At 42.6% G+C, this 13,210-nt stretch overlaps 1 protein-coding gene across 1 annotated transcript in view; it reads left to right on the top strand.

The window, feature by feature from the left end:
- The first annotated feature begins 9,729 nt into the window (after window positions 1-9,729).
- The window catches only part of LOC141099337 (beta-1,3-galactosyltransferase 2-like), a 72,077-nt gene continuing 68,596 nt past the window's right edge, over window positions 9,730-13,210 (top strand). Inside the window, exon 1 of the mRNA XM_073587588.1 lies at window positions 9,730-9,860. The gene's annotated coding sequence lies outside the window, so the exon portion shown is untranslated. The remainder of the gene's footprint in view (window positions 9,861-13,210) is intronic.

A 13,210-nucleotide genomic window follows, 5' to 3' on the forward strand; every position in this document is an offset into this window, starting at 1 on the left:
AGCAGTTTGCAGCTCAGTACCTCAGCAGGACAAAAAAAAAAATTGGGATTGCTTTTAAAAAAGCAGTTTGCAGAGCAGTGGGTAAACAGCAATGCAGCTGTCAGGAAGCCTTAGAAGGCAGCCCAACAACCAACACCACTGATACACCACAATATAGCTTCCCTTTGCACTGCACCCACAGTGACTGGTGTGTTGTACAGGCACAATCGCTAGCAGCAGAAGCAGTTTTTTTTTCTTCTTCCCTGCCTAACGCTCTCCCTACAGAATCAGCAGCAACCTCTCCCTATGCTAAGATCGGCAGAAGTAATATGGCGGTCGGCGTGCACGCCCTTTTATACCCCCTGTGACGCCCACCAAAGCAAGCCAATCACTTGCATGCCCTTCTGAAAGATGGTGGTGACCCGTGCCTATGTCATCACGTTGCCCACAGTGTCCTTGGATCCTGATTGGCTGAAAAAGAGCGCAAAACAAACTTTTCAAACGCGACTTTGGCGCGCAAGTCGCCGACCTCGTCGCCGACCTCATCCTAGGGTCGGGTTTCGTTTCATGAAACCCGACTTTGCCAAAAGTCGGCGACTTTTGAAATTTTTTGACCCGTTTCGCTCAACTCTAGTTATCTCTCTCCGAGGAAAAGGCCCAGCGGGTTTCCAATCGACATAGGACCATTGGTCCCCAGTTTAAGGTTGGTGATATGGTTTGGTTATCATCAAAAAATATCGCTATGAAGGTGGCTTCTCCTAAGTTTAAGCCTAGATTTATTGGACCTTACAAGATTTTGGAGATTATTAATCCGGTCTCTTTTCGTTTGGCTCTTCCTGTCACATTTAAAATTCATAATGTGTTTCATAAGTCCTTGTTGAAGAGGTTTGTTGAACCAGTTGTTCCTGGGGTGGCACCTCCGGACCCTGTATTAGTTGAAGGTAACATGGAATATGAGGTAGAGAAGATACTGGATTCCCGTCTGGCTAGACGGAGACTCCAGTATTTGGTTAAGTGGAAGGGTTATGGTCAGGAGGATAATTCCTGGGTCTCTGCCTCTGATATTCATGCCAAAAGATTGGTGCGTGCCTTTCATCTGGCTCACCCTGATCGCCCTGGTGGCGTTGATGAGGGTTCGGTGACCCCTCCTCAAGGGGGAGGTACTGTTGTGAGTTAATTTTCCCCTTCACCATTGAGGTCTGATGAACTCCCTCTTCTGGTGAAGGAAGGTAGTGAGGCTGATTACAAAGCACCTGAGCAGGATGATGATGACTGGGTGACTGGAATTGCTAACTGGATATAAGGCAGCCGACACCCTTCTGCCTTGTGGGTGATTTCTCTGAGGGATTCTAGGAGACCAGTCTGATTCCTGCTCCTCAAAAGCTAAGTTTTCTGCTCTGTTTTTTGCATTTGTGTTTTGGCTTTGTTTTGCCTTGTTTTTCTGGATTTCTGCCTTCCCCTGCTGGGTGAGCTGAATTCTTTTTTGCTCTGTCTTCAGAAAATACCTGAGTACTGATATAGTCTTTTTGAAGCCTAGCGTCTTCAGGGCTTTTTTCCCTATCAGTCTGTTGGCTCTTGTTTTTGAAAGGGTTTTGGCGGATTGCAGACAGCAGCTTTTCTATTCTGTCCTATTTAGTTAGCTTGGGCCCCATCATTTGCTCAGCCTATCTTTCTATCTGTGTGAGTGTTTTTTCATCTTGCTTCACTGTCATTATATGTTGGGGGCTGCCTATTGCTTTGGGGTCTGCTCTGGGGCAGTTTAGATTTCCCTTTCTGTCTTTAGGCTATGTAGTTCTCCGGCTGTGATCGAAGGGTCTAGGGCACCGTAGGAACCCCCCACGGCTACTGCTAGTTGTTGTTGTTAAGTTCAGGGGGTCTGCAATCCGATAGCTGCCAACTTCTCTGGTTTTCTGGACTTAGCTAGTATTTCTGTTTTAGACTCCTAAGGTGACTCATTCATAACAGTGAACAATATAAAGTCCACTTTAAAGCCCACACTAAGAGACGATATACAAGAGGGAAATGAAGAGGTGGAGTCTCTATGGGTGGAGATACAAGGAGAGAAAAGTAATAAAATCCTCATAGGGGTTTCATAAGCCACCAAATATAACAGAAACCACTGAAAATGTATTATTGAAACAAATAGACAAAGCAGCAAATAACAATGAGGTGATTATTATGGGGGACTTCAACTACCCCGACAAAGACTGGGAAACTGAAACCTGCGTATCTCAGAAAGGAAACCAATTTCTGTCAGTGACCAAGGATAATTATCTGTCACAACTTGTGCAGGGCCCAACTAGAGGGACAGCCCTTCTGGACTTAATTTTAAGCAACAGGCCGGATAGAATAACAGAAGTATGAGTCGATGGGCACCTAGGGAACAGTGACCACAATATAATACAATTCCACTTGTCCTTCAGTAAGGTGCCCTGGAAGGGGGTTACGAAAACGCTGAATTTCAGGAAAGCAAAGTTTGATCAGCTTAGAGAGGACCTTCGCCGAATTGATTGGGACAATGTCCTCAAAAATAGGAGCACAGAAAATAAATGGGAAATATTTAAATCAGTTTTACACACCCACTGCGAGCTAGCCATACCATAGAGAAATAAAAGGGCTAGGAACAGGAGAACACCAATGTGGCTAATTAAGGATGTAAAAAGGGCAATAAAGAACAAGAACAAGGCATTTAAGAAGCTAAAACAAGAAGGCAATGAAGAAGCATTAAAAAGTTATAGAGAAAAAAATAAAATGTGTAAAAAACAAATACATTTAGCAAAAGTGGAAACTGAGAGACTCATTGCTAAGGAAAGTAAAACAAACCTCAAACTATCCTTTAATTATATAAGCAGTAAAAAGATTAAAATTGATGGTGTCGGCCCTTTAAAGAACAACGAGGGTGAAATCATAGAGAGCGATGTGGGAAAAGCAAATGTTTTAAATACTTTTTTTCTCAACAGTGTTCACACAGGAAAAGGATTTGCCAGGGGAAATGCAGAGTGATAATGTAAACTCCCCGTTAAGTATTACCTGCCTAACCCAGGAAGAAGTGCAGAACCGCCTTAGTAAGATTAAAATTGACAAATCACCAGGCCCTGATGGCATTCACCCTCGGGTATTAAGGGAGTTAAGTAATATGATAGACAGGCCTCTATTCCTTATATTTAAAGACTCTATAGAAACAGGGTCTGTTCCTTTTGATTGGGGGCAAGCAAATGTGGTACCAATATTCAAAAAGGGGTGTAAAAGGGAACCTGGAAACTATAGGCCGGTAAGCTTAACATCTGTTGTGGGTAACATTTTTGAAGGGTTTCTAAGGGATACCTTTATGGAATATCTCAATGTTAATAAATGTGTAACTCCATATCAACATGGATTTATGAAGGATCGCTCCTGTCAAACTAATCTGATCAGCTTCTATGAGGATGTAAGCTCTCAAATGGACCAAGGAGAATCATTGGATGTCATTTATCTCGACTTCTCTAAAGCATTTGACACTGTCCCACATAAAAGATTGGTAAGTAAGATGAGAAAGCTTGGGCTAGGGGAAAATGTGTGTAGATGGGTAGGTAGCCGGCTTAGTGATAGAAAACAAAGAGTGGTTATTAATGGTGCACACTCAGATTGGGCCAGGGTGACTAGTGGGGTACCACAGGGTTCTGTATTGGGCCCCCTACTATTTAATATATTTATTAATGATCTAGTGGATGGCTTACACAGTAAAATATCAGTATTTGCAGATGATACAAAACTATGTAAGGTAGTTAACACAAAGGAGGACAGTTTGCAACTACAGACAGATTTGAGTAAATTGGAGAATTGGGCTGAAAAATGGCAAATGAGGTTTAACACCGATAAGTGTAAGGTTATGCACATGGGAAGGAGAAACAGATGCTACAGTTACTTACTAAATGGGAAACTGCTGGGGAAATCAGACATGGAAAAAGACTTAGGCATCTTAGTCAATAAGAAGCTAAATTGGAGTGCCCAGTGTCAGGCAGCTGCCACCAAAGCAAATAGGGTCATGGGATGTATAAGAAGAGGTCTGGGAACACGAGATGAAAACATAATTCTCCCTCTGTACAAATCACTCGTCAGACCACACTTGGAGGATTGTGTGGAATTTTGGACACCGGTGCTCAAGAAAGACATTACTGAGCTTGAAAGCGTTCAAAGGCGGGCTACTAAAATGATAAATGGAGTTGGTTCACTACAATACCCAGAAAGGTTATCAAAATTAGGTCTATTTACTCTAGAAAAGAGAAGACTTAGGGGAGACCTAATATATATGTACAAGTATATCAGAGGGCAATACAGAGATCTCTCCAATGAACTGTTTGTACCAAGGACTGTGACAAGAATAAGGGGGCATTCTCTTCGTTTGGAGGAAAGACAATTTCTGCACCAGCATAGAAGAGGGTTCTTCACGGTAAGAGCAGTGAGGCTCTGGAATTCTCTTCCTGAGGAAGTGGTGATGGCCAACTCACTGATTGAATTTAAGAAAGGAATGGATGCTTTTCTTGTGAGTTAACAGTATAGAAGGTTACGAATAACAGAATATTATAGGTAGATGGTTGATCCAGCTTAGGGGAAGGAATTTTTTTCCCTATGGAGAAAATTGGCTTCTACTCTGTGGGTTTTTTGCCTTCCCCAGGATCAACAATGCAGAACAGCTGCACTAAAAATAGGCTGAACTAGATGGACATAAGGTCTTCCTTCAGCCTTTAAAACTATGTTACTATGTTACTATGTTACAATAGCAAAAGAACACTTAGTTTGAGCATGCAGGGACTGAGCTGGAAACTAAGACCTCAGGAGGCAGGAACAAAATCAACAGCAGGGATAGAGGGAGTCGGCTGTTTTAAATCCAGTCAAAAACTCCAGATGTCCAATCGTCCTCCTCATTATTAGGTGACAGGCCTCTGTTAATTAGATCAGCTCCATTAGCTCCTGTAACCACCAGAGGGAGCCCGGAAAGAGAACTCGCGACCCCTCTGTCAATTAAGCAGCTCCACTACCTTCAATAGCAACCAGAGGTAGGCCAGAAAGTGAATTCACAACAGTGAGGTATATGGGTAGCCAGACCCTCCCATCTCTCTTAGCCACCCGCAACCTGGACCCAGGTGCACTAAACAACATCTTTAGGGCTCATGTGCATTGAAGACAAAATACTCCAGGTTGCATAGCAGGGAGCATCCATCCCTGCGACACATACTTTCCATTAATTATGCGACCATTAGTCACACTACACTATATATTGGTAGGTTTGCAGTTGTGCCATACTCATTCCATTTTTGGATGATGGATTGAACAGTGCGCCATGAGATGTTCAGAGCTTTGACTACATCTTTATAACCAATCCCTGTTTTACTTTACTCTTCTCCACAACTTTATCCATGACCTGTCTGGTGAGTTCCTTGGTTTTCATGATGCTGTTTGATCCCTAAAGTTCTAACACAAACCTAAGAAGCCTTCACAGAACAGCTGTAGTTATACTGAGAATAAATTACACATAGGTGGATTTAATTTACTAATTATGTGACTTCTGGGGGTAACTTATCTCTCAGGATTTTATTTAGGTATATCAGACAACAGGGGGCTCAATACAAAAGCATGTCATAATTTTCAGATTTATATTTGTAAAATATTTAGAAATCTTGTATCATTTCCTTTATTCTTCACAAATACTTGCTAGTTTGTGAAAAGAGAATTAGGCACCAGTACCTGAAATTGACACATCAACATGCCTCCTTAGGATCTCTGTGGGGCGGTGCATTCACATAGGTAACATCATGGTAAATCACAAGAAATTGAAAGAGTTGAAGCACTCACCCAGATCCTACTTGATGCACAAGTTTATTCCATGGTAAAATGTGACATCAAACCGTATTAAAGTGCGGAGTGCGGGTAGCAGGAGAGCTATGCAGACAAGAGAGCCTGATGGACTATGACCGTTTCGCTCTTGCGTAGCGCTTCTACGGGGCCATCAATGTTTTGATGTCATGTTTTACCATGGAATCCCAAAAAAATACATTTAAGTATGAATGTGTAATGGGAAAAAATGGGGAAAAGTTCCCGTCTGGGTTATGAATAGTTTTTAAGGCACTGTATATTATAATTGATAACATAGTAGCGGAATATTTGCTCTTTTCTGGATGAATAAAGGGAACATAATAAGTTTTTTATAGTAATATACTGTAGTTCTACTTGCTTATAACTTGCCTTAATCCATTTGTGACCAGTCCATCAGTTTCTGGTTTTTTTTGGCAGGGGAGGGGGGGATAGAAATGATGCAACTCAAGACTTTACCAAGGCTCTATTTGCATGATGACACTCAGAGAGAATTGTGCAATCTGTGTAAATCCGCTGCTTTGTGCCTTGTCAGTCATTTCAGCCCATGCATAACATTTGGACGACATCCCTGCCCCTCTCTTCTTGCGTCGGAGAGATTTGGGTGAATTGTAAGCAAATTCTTTTGCAATTCTTTAGCTCATATCACAGGTGTGTGAAGTCAGTGACTGTTGACTTAACCCCATAGCACAACCCGATCCGTGTGGCTTTTATATAGATCCTGATTCCGTGTAGACGTAGCGACTTCCCCTATTTACCTTTATTGTGGAGGATAAATAGACATTACAATATCTTCAATGCTGCCCTAATGGCAGTGACGTGGACTCATACATCAACAGCCAAGGTCTCGTTCCTCATATCACTGCCCTCAACAAAAGCCTAAAGTCCATGAAATAATCTCCCCAGACCGTGCACTGCTAGCATGGTGTCTCTGAGCCCAGGGGTGTACATAGGAATCACGGGGTCCCAAACCAAGGGTTCCATTTGGCTGCTCTCCCCCCATAAGCCGATCCAAGACTGCATTGCAGAGGCTCCAAGGGGGGGACAGAGAGGATCCATCCCTGCTGTCCAACCACTTAGGTGCTGCGGATGCTGATCATCATGGCATCACTGTGATCAGAGATAGTGTCTGCCGTGTAGGATAGCCTGTGCAGGGCCGGCCTCCAGCTGCATGATGCCCTCTGTAACATTACCCCCTGGTCCCCAACCCCACTGATTGTTCACTCCGTACTCCCAGGACACATGAAGTTACGACGATCCCTTTCCTTTTTTATCCTCAGTTATTTCACTTTTTTGTGTTATAAAAAGATGAAGAAAAGAAAAAAAAAGATAATAATTTGCACAACAAAATATACCATGCATTGTCCATAATATACCTCTGCTGCTGCAGAACCTCATAATGCACCTCAGCTGCTGTATAACCTCATAATACACCTCAGCTGCTGTATAACCTCATAATACACCTCAGCTGCTGTATAACCTCATAATACACACCTCAGTTGCTGCAGAACCTCATAATACACCTCAGCTGCTGCAGAACCTCATATTACACCTCAGCTGCTGCAGAACCTCATATTTCACCTCAGCTGCTGTATAACCTCTTAATACACACCTCTGCTGCTGCAGAACCTCATATTACACCTCAGCTGCTGCAGAACCTCATATTTCACCTCAGCTGCTGCAGAACCTCATAATACACATCAGCTGTTGCAGAACCTCATAATACACACGTCAACTGCTGCAGAACCTCATAATACACCTCAGCTGCTGCAGAACCTCATATTACACCTCAGCTGCTGCAGAACCTCATATTTCACCTCAGCTGCTGCAGAACCTCTTAATACACATCAGCTGTTGCAGAACCTCATAATACACACGTCAACTGCTGCAGAACCTCATAATACACCTCAGCTGCTGCAGAACCTCATATTACACCTCAGCTGCTGCAGAACCTCATATTTCACCTCAGCTGCTGCAGAACCTCTTAATACACATCAGCTGTTGCAGAACCTCATAATACACACCTCAGCTGCTGCAGAACCTCATAATACACCTCAGCTGCTGCAGAACCTCATATTACACCTCAGCTGCTGCAGAACCTCATATTTCACCTCAGCTGCTGCAGAACCTCTTAATACACATTAGCTGTTGCAGAACCTCATAATACTCACCTCAGCTACTGCAGAACCTCATAATACACCTCAGCTGCTGCAGAACCTTATATTACACCTCAGCTGCTGCAGAACCTCATATTTCACCTCAGCTGCTGCAGAACCTCTTAATACACATCAGCTGTTGCAGAACCTCATAATACACACCTCTGCTGCTGCAGTACCTCATAATACACCTCAGCTGCTGTATAACCTCATAATACACACCTCAGCTGCTGCAGAACCTCATATTTCACCTCAGCTGCTGCAGAACCTCTTAATACACATCAGCTGTTGCAGAAACTCATAATACATACCTCAGCTGCTGCAGAACCTCATAATACACCTCAGCTGCTGCAGAACCTCATATTACACCTCAGCTGCTGCAGAACCTCATATTACACCTCAGCTGCTGCAGAACCTCATATTTCACCTCAGCTGCTGCAGAACCTCTTAATACACATCAGCTGTTGCAGAAACTCATAATACATACCTCAGATGCTGCAGAACCTCATAATACACCTCAGCTGCTGCAGAACCTCATATTACACCTCAGCTGCTGCAGAACCTCATATTACACCTCAGCTGCTGCAGAACCTCATATTTCAACTCAGCTGCTGCAGAACCTCTTAATACACATCAGCTGTTGCAGAACCTCATAATACACACCACAGCTGCTGCAGAACCTCATAATACACCTCAGCTGCTGCAGAACCTCATAATACACCTCAGCTGCTGCAGAACCTTGTATTACACCTCAGCTGCTGCAGAACCTCATATTTCAACTCAGCTGCTGCAGAACCTCTTAATACACATCAGCTGTTGCAGAACCTCATAATACACACCTCAGCTGCTGCAGAGCCTCATAATACACACCCGAGTTGCTGCATAACCTCATAATACACCTCAGCTGCTGCATAATCTCATAATACTCCCCTCAGCTGCTGCAGAACCTTATAATACACCTCAGCTGCTGCAGAACCTCATAATACACCTCAGCTGCTGCAGAGCCTCAAATTACACCTCAGCTGCTGAATAATATCATAATACACCTCAGCTGCTGCAGAACCTCATAATACACACCTCGGCTGCTGCAGAAACTCATAATACACCTCAGCTGCTGCAGAACCTCATAATATACCTCATCTGCTGCAGAACCTCAAATTACACCTCAGCTGCTGCAGGACCTCATAATACACCTGAGCTGCTGCAGAACCTCATAAGTAAATTAAAAAAAGTTCATTTTTTTTCTCATTAATGTACACTCTGCACCCCATCTTGACTGAAAAAAAGCAGAAATGTAGAAATTTTTGTAAATTTATGAAAAAAGAAAAACTGAAATATCACATGGTCATAAGTATTCAGACCCTTTGCTCAGTATTGAGTAGAAGCACCTTTTGAGCTAGTACAGCCATGAGTCTTCTTGGGAATGATGCAACAAGTTTTTCACCCCTGGATTTGGGGATCCTCTGCCATTCTTCCTTGCAGATCCTCTCCAGTTCCGTCAGGTCTTAGCAGCCTACACTTGGGGACTAAAGTATAGGAGTAACCCCGGCACAATAATAACATGAAAGTAAAGTCTTCTCAACGACAGTCTTTAATTGTTGTGATTTCACAACAATTAAAGACTGTCGTTGAGAAGACTTTACTTTCATGTTATTAGTGTGCCGGGGTTACTCCTATACTTTAGTCTTGTTTTTTCCCAGAGCACCTAAGTTGGGGTTTGAGCCTGTCATATCTACTTTACACTTGGGGACTGTCCTTGTGAGGGCAGGAGCGATACAGGGGCACTACAGGAGATGATAGGAGCTCCCCTACATGTAATCATCTCGTCTGTTCCTGCGTGTCTTCAACCTGCTAATGACGAAACTGAATGAATTGGTGAGATCAAACTATTTACCGTACTACTGAGCACAGATTCAAGCACAAGCACTTTATTACTAGGCTTACCTATTGTGTCACCTTTGTATGTCCGGAGTGTTTTAGTTATTTAGAATAAAAGTTATATTTTATATATTGGGAATCACAATTTCTCCTTAGCATACCGATACTCCATATGTGGGGGAAAAGCATTGCATAGCTCAGAAGGGAAGGAGCGCCATTTGACTTTTTGAATGTAAAATTTGCTCTAATAATAATTAGCGGACGCCATGTTGCAATTGGAGAGCCTCTGATGTGCCTAAACAGTAGAAATCCCCCACAAGTGACACCATTTTGGAAACTATCTAGATGTGTGGTGAGCATCTTGAACCCCCCCAAGTGCTTCATAGAAGTTTATAATGTTGAGCCATGAAAATAAAAAAAAATCAAATTTTCCCCACAAAAATGTTTTTTGGCCCCAAATTTAGCATTTTCATAAGGATAACAGGAGAAATTGCACCATAGAATTAGTTGTGCAATTTCTCCTGAGTACGCCAATACACTATTTGTGGGGGGGGGGGTGTCTTCGCCACATAATGTGGCATTGCGCATGCTCCAGATTAAATTGCAAAATTCAAATACCTGCATGGAAGAGCTACACTGATACATTGAGCATAAAAGAAGCTCTCTCTTTATTGCCTCATTCGATCAGTCTTTATATAGGTTATTATTAGCATTCATACATTGTAACAATATAATTGGCTCAAGTTATCTCTCAATATGTGCTTGCATTGGCATACATACTTCTAAATGGCTAAGTTAACATTATTGACACTCAGCTTTGGGGATAGCTGTTGTATCATTACCACCCCAGTTTTTCTGTTATCTCTGTCTTTAGACAAAGACATTCTCAAGACCTTCTTATCTGATCATAGTATTTTTCAAGGAAAGAGATGCAAATATAAAGAAGTCAAGATGGAGTCAGGATAGAAAAATATAAATCCAGCTCTCAGGCTGGTTTCACACTTGCGCTTTTTTTCCCTATATTTTGCATGGGATGTGCTTATGTGCGCATACACATGCGTTTGTATGCGTTTTTACGCGCATGCTTTTTTTGTGGTGTGCGCTCGGGCGCACAAAATGCATCCTGTTGCATTTTTGGGCGTCCGACTTGCCTCAAAAAAACGCATGCTTGCGCAATTCGTTTTTTACAGCAAGACGCCCAATGTAAGTCTATGGGTGCGCATACGTGCGCATTGGCATGCTCATGTATGCGTTTTTTGCGCATGCGTTTTTTTGTTGACCATTGGTTAGACAATGGAAATTAGGGGTTTGGGTTAGAGTTAGGGTTAATTAAGGGGTTTAGAGTTAGGGTTTGGGTTAGGGTTAGTATGGTTTGGTTAAGGGTTAGGGTTTAGGGTTAGTTAGGGTTTAGTGTTAGGGTTTGGGTTAGGGTTAGTAGGGTTTGGTTAGGGTTAGGGTTAGTATGGTTTGGTTAAGGGTTAGGGTTAGGGTTAGTATGGTTTGGTTAAGGGTTAGGGTTAGTAAAGTCATGGTTTGGGTTAGTGTTAATCCTAACCCTATCTTGATTTTTTTGTTGAGGCCAACTAATGTTGGAAAAAAATGCAAACGCGGTAAAAACGCACTAAAAACGCATACAAACGCATAAAAACGCTGCGTTTTTTCATGCATGAGCATAAAAATGCTTGAAAAAAACGCAGCATTTGTATGTGTTTTTTCCATGCGTTTTTTTGCGGGAAAAACGCGCTGCAAAAAAAAGCAAGTGTGAAAGTAGCCTTACACTGGAACAATAAGCGGACAACATGTTGCGCTTGGAGAGCCCCTGATGTGCCTAAACAGTGCCTCAGGGAACTTATCTGGATGTGTGGTGAGCACCTTGATACCCTGGGTAGTTCATAGAAGTTTATAACATTGAGCCATGAAAATAAAAAAATCACATTTTCCTCACAAAACTGTTTTTTAGCCCAAAATTTTGCATTTTCACAAGGGTATCAGGATAAATTGAACCATACAATTTTTTGTGCAGTTTCTCTTGACTATGCGATACCCCATAAGTGGTGGAAAACTACTGTTTGGGTGCACAACATATCTTGGAAGCAAACGAACGCTATTTGACTTTTTGAATTCAAAATTTGCTGGAAAAATTAGCGGACGCTATGTCACGTTTGGAGAGCCTGTGATGTGCCTAAATAGTGGAAACCCCCAACAAGTGACACCATATTGGAAACTTGACCCCTCAGGGAACTTATCTAGATGTGTGGTGAGTACCTTGAACCCCAAGGTGCTTCGCAGAAGTTTACAACAATGAGCGGTGAAAATAAAAAAAAAAATCACATTTTTACAGCAAAAATTATATTTTAGTCCCCTTTTTTTTCACATGGATAGCAGGAGAAAACAGACCTTAAAATTTGTTGTGCATTTCTCCTGAGTACACTGACACCTCATATGTGGTCAAAAACTAGTTTTGAGGCACAGTGCAAAACTCAGAAGGGAAGAAACGACATATTGGAGTTCACATTTTGCTGGACTGGATTGAGCACACCATGTCACATTGGCAGAGCCCCTGAGGAGCCACAACAGCAGAACCTCCCATAAGAGACCCCATTTTACAAACTACACCTCTCAATGAATTCATCTAGGGGTGCAGTGATCATATTGACAGCACAGGTGTGTGACAGAATTTTATTCCATTGGGAAATGAAGAAAAAAACAATTGTCCCATGATTACCGCAACATAGAAGAGCCAGAAGACCGCAGCGTCTGATTGCTCCTACTCCTGTTCTAAAAAGAAGCACTTCTCCTTTTTAAAAGGTGTTTATTTCTTTTGGCAGGACAGGGACTAATCAGCCATGTTGGAAACTCTTGGAGTATGAGCTCTCAGCTGAGCTCGGTTAGCCACTCCCATCCCCTTTATAATCTGGGTCCTGATTCAAACCCATGTCAGAGCTAGATTTTGCTGCATGGCATAGAGGGGAGGTGTTTATATGAGGAGTTATCTGTGACTGTTTCGTGGGCTGTAAGTGTGATAATTCCCTTCCCTCCTCTTACTTTTCTTATTCCCCCTTTCCTTAACTTCCTGGTGCATTCCTCTGTTATATGTGAGTGAATATTTGTATGTCTGGTATTTTCATTTACCCTTGCTCATGTTGCCTTGTTTGTCGGGTTGGTGTACTGCAGTTGACAGTAGCTCCCCTCTTCCCTGGGTGGGGGAAGAGGACAGATGGAGGGCTGGTTCAGGAGATATGTCAGGTTGGAATCTTCACTTTCAGAAGTTTCCCGGGAAAAGGGCAAACTAAGGCACCCCCTAGTGGTAGGGTCAGGGAAGAAGCACATGGTCATGGGTCAGCCAA

The sequence above is a fragment of the Dendrobates tinctorius genome, unplaced genomic scaffold (assembly GCF_039654945.1).
Source record: "Dendrobates tinctorius isolate UK_male_01 unplaced genomic scaffold, ASM3965494v1 ptg000099l, whole genome shotgun sequence".
Classification (NCBI taxonomy): Eukaryota; Metazoa; Chordata; class Amphibia; order Anura; family Dendrobatidae; genus Dendrobates; species Dendrobates tinctorius.